Here is a 7259-nt window from a genome sequence, read left to right on the forward strand (position 1 = left end):
CGGTTCCCCCAAGGGAGGCGGGCACCCTTCCTGCCCTGTGCTGCCTGTGCGTGGCACTGAAGTAGGGCCTGTCCGTTCCGGAGTGGATGCTGAATTCCCTCCGGGTGAGGAAGCGCCCCTGGGAACACTGCTCTTGGCAAGTGGCAGACCTGCAAGATGTCCTGCAGCTCACTGAAGCCGGAGACGGGAGAATTTCTGATGAAGAGCTTCAGCATGCGGTCCATGGCGTCCAGGGTCTGCAAGGACAACAAAGGGGTGGCAGTGGATCTCCAGTCCCTCTCCCTCTGCCAGGATCTGCACAGATCTCAGCACAGAGCAGCCAGGGACCAACCCAGAGGGATGGGTGTTCCAAGAGCTCTCCCAGAGCATACCTCCAAGTAGCTGACACGGCTCGGGCCCTCCAAATGCTCGTGTGAAGGAAGCAAGAAGATGCTATTGAAGCACACGAGCAGGATGCTCTTCTTGCCCTCCAGCACTGGCTTGACATAGCTGCAAAGAAAGCAAGGGGCCTTGTTGTCACGGTGCTGGGAGCAGGGCCTCAGGGCCTCAGGGAGGAGGACGCAGCACTGCGGGGCCTCGGTCCCTGCCATGGGGGCTGCCTTCCACCTTCCAGAAGCCCCGAGGCTTGGCGAGCAGCGGCCCCGCGGCCGGCACTGCCAGGCTGCTGCCTAGACAGGGGAAGCCTGGAAGCCGGGCCCAGGGCCAGAGCAGGGGCTGGGCACGTACCTCAAGTGGCCAAGTGCAAGCATGGCTTGCTGCTGCACCGCTGTGTGCAGAACGTCCAAGGGCTCGTCTTCCAGCAGCACCTGCACAGCACAACCGGGATGGCACCGGGCATCGGGCGGCACAGCTCGGCAGCGCCAGCAGAGCTGGTCCAGGTCAGAAGGGCCGGTGGAGCCCCAGTGCCCCCAGCCAGCTGTGGCACCAGAGGGCCGCCCTGCCACCTCCCTGCTGCTGACGGGGCTTCTCAATGGCCCCAAGGCCGTCAGCGGCAGCTGAGTGTCCACGCAGCGCTTGCCCCCGCCAAAGCCCTCGAGAGTCCCGTCCCCACAGCCTGCCCTTGCACCCCTCCCAGAGCCACCAGGGGGTGTCCCCTCACCTTAATATGCTCTGCCAGCTGGTATTTGCTGCAGAAGGCATCGAGGCCGCTCCACAGGCCGCAGTTTCTGGCGGTTCTGCAGATGCTGATGACGCTCCTTAGGAACTTCATCTTCTGGCTTTTATCCTGGCAGCCGGGTGTCAGAGAGACCAACGGGGAGTGTGAGAGGGGAGACCCATGGCCGGCAGCAGGACCAAAGTCTCAGGGGCTCAGGGCTGTGCGGGGCTCCTGGAGGGCGGCAGCTCTGCCTCGCCAGCAGCCCGCCAGCATCCTGGCAGCAGAGCTGCGCGACCCTCAGGAGACACAGGCACAGCCACCATGGCAAGGCCACACCTACCTGTTGCGTGCTGCTGACGAAGGACAGAATGCTGTGCAAGCTCTCTGCTTCTTTCTTGTAGACAGCTAACTTGTCAGCTTCTAAGAAGGCAGGAGAAGAAGGAGGGTTGTAGAAGTTGCCCCCTTAATTAATTTTCAGAGAGCATTGCGTTAATAATAGAAAGGAATTTATTGAGTAAGCAACAGCAAGGAAAACAGCGCTGGGCGGCCGGGGAGTCTCGGCTCCGCCAACGGCGCGCATCTCACCCCCGCCAGGGTCCCTTTTTATATTTTGGTAATTCCGGGATTACGCAGCACATCTGGTATATTCTGCGACTGCGCGCACTGTTGCTAGGGGGTCGTCTCTGTCCCTCTGGTGGTCGTGAAGATGAAGGCCATAGTCTTCCTCGGCGTTGTGGTTCACCTTGTTTTTTGTTTTTTTTGGTCATGTTGGGCCAGCGTGAGACAGGAAGGCAGGATGTTGATACACTAGTTTAACAACTTATCAGGAGATGATGAGCTTTGCAGCAGTGGTTTTTTAACAAAAGAGGCTACTGAGATGCAGAAGGAGAGAAGGGGAGGGGGTTCTCTATTTTGTTACATTAAGCAAAAGAATTTTCATAGTGTCTAGCAAAGCATTATACAGCTCCTTACTTCAGCAGGGAGTTTTCACAACTCCCGTTCCTCAAACAGAACTCCTTGTTTTTATAATACAAAAGACAATGAACAAACATTTATTGTGTATTACACTGCGGATGGACAAGAGCCAAGGAGCAACTGAGTCTGCGCAGAGACAAGAGGTCAAGGAGCAGTGACGAGGAAGAGTCACCAGCCTTCATCCCCACGACCCCCAACGACCACCACCAAGACACACTGCGCAAGCGCAGATGGGAGGAGTTTCCAGCAATGACTGCTTGGGACTCATTTTAAGACGAAGCGGGGACAGGCTATGAATAGGTACGGGCGCGTTGTGAAACTTCAGGCCTACGTAACTCTTTGCTGCAGATAAGCAAGGCAAGTTGCCACGTCGGGTGCGCACGTCTTTGGTGGGACTATCCCCCGCTCTGCCCTGCGCTGAATAAACATTCGTACTTTACAATCCTACTGACTGGGGAGTCAATGGGGACGCCTTGGGGGGTCTCATTTGGGGCCGGGGTCACTGGTAAAGGTCAAGAAGAGGTCAGGGGCCGGGGGTCAGGCTCGCAGAGCGGGACCAGGCCCCGTCTCCATGGCGACCGCTCTGCTCCGGCCCCCACAATGCGCCCCGCGCCGCTGCCCACTCAGAATCGGGTCCGGCTGTGATTGACAGCGGAGAGGCGTGACCGCAGAAGGGCCGAAGGGGCGGGACCGCAGGAGGCTCCTCCACGAATCGGATCGCGGGGGCCCCGGCGAGGGGCGGGCCGCGCGGTCCAATGGGACCCCCCCCCGCTCGGGGGCAGGAGGTGGAAGAGGGTGGATGGGGGGGGAAGGTGCTTTTGGTTTCTTTCCTTTGTTTCTCACTTCTCTATTATCCTATATATATATAGGATAATAAAAAGAGAGCTACATATATAGAACAAAAATATCAAATAAAAGTACTTAAATATATTTAAGAAAGGTCAAATAAACGAATTTATTTAAAATATCTTAAAATACGTATATATGAAATTTTATATACCTATATGAGATACTATTTACTAAATTGCTTACAAATAACAGAACAGTGTGCAACAAAAGCCTCTGGAGAGTAAAAAGTATGTTGAAGACTACGTGTCGGACCAGAAGGCTGAGATTTCTTTCTTAATTTCCTAGTAAGAAAAAAAAAGACAAAATTATGACTCAAACTACTATCACTGATCCGGGGCACAATCAAATGCAAACACGTCCCCTATTCATTCATAAGTGAAGGATTGAGACCAAAAACACAACTTCATGATGAAAGCGCCCAAGTGGACTAAATAATTAAGTAAACAGGTACAACTTTGGAAATGAAAGGTTTGGTTATAGAACTAACTACTTGGTGGTATCATTCTGACCATATATATCCAGTACCAGATTTGCCCTCCATGGAACAAGGCAGTGTCTCCGCATATCACTCTTTTGTTCAAGTTGTCATTTTTTTTTTCCCTATAAAGTTGGACTTTGCCATGGTAGCACTAATGTTGAATTTAAGTTCTCACCTCTGTATTTAGCAATTTGAAGAGGAACTCTCTGTCAAAGCGTCCTGGTCTTCGTAAAGCAGGATCTATAGAATCCAGTCTGTTGGTAGCTCCGATTACCACAATCTCCCCTCTGTTATCTATGCTGTCCATAAGCGTCAGAAGAGTTGAAACAATGGAACTAATAGAAAAATATAGGTTTTACTTACCGGTTCAGTAAATTTTGTTCCATTCCACATGACTTTCTTCCATGAGTAGTCATAATGGACAAGCTTTTTAAGGACAAGACTCATTTTAAGACATAAAAAATAGGTAAGTTAACACAGACCACTTGCTGATATCAGGCTTAGTAAATTGGTTTCAACTATCGTTTAGAATCACCTGTTTTGGCATTGAGTTACAAGTTTTCAGGATAAATTAACGTGTTCACAGTAAATTAAACAGGTCATCATCCTTTTTTTTTTTTTCTTTCCATTCCCCAAAGATCAAGCAGATTTTATGTAGGTGCAAAACTGTAATACCTATGAATGTCAGAATTGCATGGAAGTGCACTTAGAACAGTTGCAGAAATCTAGACTCAGGCCAATCTTTATCACAAAACTTTGTCATAGCCAGAACCTAGAAATCCCTACCCAACCACTAGCACATTGTAATCTCTTCACAGACCAAGCATTAGGAATCACCAACCCCATAACACAGTACTTTTCCCACACTGATGTATTTTTTCCCTAAGACTAAGATTGCAGTCACCAAGCAGATACCTCAGTGAGAATCTATACCAGCCTTACCACATTAGGGAAAGCACACCAAAACCAAGTTAAATATATTAGAAGCCACAAACTTGCTGGACACAAAGTTTAATCAAGATGTTTTAGCTGGGGTGCGTTTCATTTCTTAGGGGTAAGGCTATGCTGCAGTCTGCAGAGTGTGAAGTTTATTGGTCAAATAAATTGATTAGTACTCAGTTCTGTGGTGATGCAGGTCCGCTGCTCCAATCAGGCATGCCAAGTTCAATGAGACCAGACATCTCAGCACTACTACTCCAATTTCCAAGCTCTGTTCGGGTCTCTGAGACTGCTTGATCTCAGCATATTGACCGTGCAATTAGTGTTAAACTAAAAATGAAACTCTACAATGAAAGTGTATAACTGAGTATCAAGTATCCATTGTCTATGAATTCAAACTTGTTTATATTTTACATTTTCTTTGAAAGCTATACCTCCATCCTGTATGTATATGGAAAACAATCTAAGTACAGCTTCAGCTACCTTAGCGACGTTTAAGTAAAAACAGGAATTCAAAATACTTGTTAGAATCTGCAATGCAGAAGGCAGTGCTGTGCAAGTGCTACGGGTTATAAGTTTTGCTACCAGCTTGCCTTGAGGGATGGAACAACTAGGAATATATATATGAAATTTTTAGTTGACATAAGATACGGATATTGAAAAAGCTTCTGAATTCCCCTACAAGCATAAGGCTTAAGATTCCTAGAAAACCGATTTTTTAAACACCAGTTTAATAAGGCCAACAAATGATTAATATTTGCTATAACAGTTGAAAGTTATGCATTTTAGCTAACACCAAAGTTCTGTTTTCCAGGCAGGCTAGAAATTATGGTCAAAGTATGGAACAAAATCGTCATCAGGTATAGAACTAAAGTGTTTTGAACTAGTTTCTTACTCAGCTTCAAACATTTTTGCTAAGGAATGTTGCAGTTTGAAGACATACTGAAGACATGTTTTCCATATAATTGAGAGGCTGCCTGTGAGAATTCACACACTGGTAAACATCATGAAATCACAGGCATCATAGGCCAGTTGAAACAGGAACTAATCTGGTGAGTTAGCACCTAGGGGTCTCACTAAAGGAAAAGAGCCACAAAGACACCTCTCATACTATCATTTAAGAAATGTAAACAAGATCAGGGGAAGAAGAGGTTTACCAGCTAGTTCATGCCAGTCAATTTGGAGTATTTCTGGCTTTAGTCAAACTAGCACAACTGGCAGAAAGCAATCAGAAAACAGGCAGATGTGAAGGAAAACAGAACTGTCTCCTCCACACTGACCTATAAATAAGCTTTGTGTGAAACAAAAAAGAAAATTAGCCTTACGTGGTTGAACAACATAGTCATATTAATAAAAAACAAGAATGATACCAAAAGATCAAATGGGGATTCAAAACTAAGATTAAAGTCTTCCATATTTCTGAATGCCTGAGTTCATCTTGGCATGGACAGGGAGAAGTGCAAGAATGCTGGCCATTTCCCTCTCATGGAAGCTTGGTTTGACAATTAGTCTTCTTTTTTATTTTATTTATCCCGCAAAGAACGCATCAAAACCTGTGCCATCATATCATCTTCATCAGCATCATAATCCTATGAACAAAGGGTACAGAAATTCTTTTACTGCCAGGGCCATATTGGTTAACACAACACAAAACCAGCTGTCTCCTCCTCTGACTTAACAGTAATTCAACTTCTCGCATTATACCATCTGCAAGGACTACATTTTACAGTAGTGGCTACATAAAAAAAGCTGGGTTTTAAGAGTCATCAGGCTCACGTATTCCAAGGATGAAGAAACACGTACCACAAAAGTATCGTATGAAAACCAGTGTCGTCTCTGAAGGTGTTCCATGAAGTTAGCACTCCTGTAATTTGGATCTCCCCACGGCATCGAGGCACAAATTGGGCAAACCACTTGTTTTGCATCCATGCTGTGCAATGTTTTTCAGTGCTCAACTAGTCCTTCTTGATCAAAGCTTTTCTTGCTGCAATATGGACAAGGAAAGGTGAAGCGATTGGGGAAGTTCCTGGTGTTGTGGAGTGGTTCTTTAGTCACAGCTTTCACACCTTCCATGATATAGTTCTGGTACTTTGAACAAGAAGCTGCGTGGCTGCGCATCTTTGAGAGAAACATCTTTTTGTTGCAGCCATTACAAGTGCTTTCTGTCGCTTCGAACTGCTTTTCCAAGTCCAGAGCCCTGCTGCCAGGCGCCAGGGTGCTGCGGCAGACACCACAGACTGGCTTTTTGAGCTTGAGGCACTCCTGCAGGCATGGTGTGCAAAACACGTGTCCGCAGGGGACGCGCATGGGGCTGTCGAACACCTCGAGGCACACGGGGCAGGTGAGGCGCGCCAGCGGGTCGGGCCGCTCGAGGCCGCGGGCGGAGGGTGCGCAGGATGCCGAGGATCCGCCACCGCCCCCTGCCACCGCCATCTCGCCGGCAGCCGCCGCATGGCCACGGCCCTGGCGCACGCTTCGTTGGGTTAGAAACTGGCTGGATAGCCGGGCCCAAAGAGTCGTGGTGAATGGAGCCAAGTCCAGTTGGAGGCCAGTCACTAGTGGCGTCCCCCAGGGCTCAGTACTGGGGCCGGTCCTCTTTAATATCTTCATCGATGATCTGGATGAGGGCATTGAGTGCACCCTCAGTAAGTTTGCAGATGACACCAAGTTAGGTGCGTGTGTCGATCTGCTCGAGGGTAGGAAAGCTCTGCAGGAGGATCTGGATAGGCTGCACCGATGGGCTGAGGTCAACTGCATGAAGTTTAACAAGGCCAAGTGCCGGGTCCTGCACCTGGGGCGCAATAACCCCAAGCAGAGCTACAGGCTGGGAGATGAGTGGTTGGAGAGCTGCCTGGCAGAGAAGGACCTGGGAGTGATGGTGGATAGTCGGCTGAATATGAGCCAGCGGTGTGCTCAGGTGGC

The 7259-nt window shown here is 48.6% G+C and overlaps 1 pseudogene across 1 annotated transcript; it reads right to left on the reverse strand.

The window, feature by feature from the left end:
- Positions 1-914: 914 nt before the first annotated feature.
- LOC309889098 (E3 ubiquitin-protein ligase RNF114-like) lies at positions 915-6836 on the reverse strand (annotated as a pseudogene). Its single transcript, XR_014319579.1, has 2 exons — positions 6141-6836; positions 915-5926 (listed from the first exon to the last, which is right to left on the reverse strand). The product of XR_014319579.1 is annotated as an E3 ubiquitin-protein ligase RNF114-like (transcript).
- Between the last annotated feature and the right edge of the window lie 423 nt (positions 6837-7259).

The sequence above is a fragment of the Aythya marila genome (assembly GCF_965140915.1).
Source record: "Aythya marila genome assembly, chromosome: 32".
Taxonomy (NCBI): domain Eukaryota; kingdom Metazoa; phylum Chordata; class Aves; order Anseriformes; family Anatidae; genus Aythya; species Aythya marila.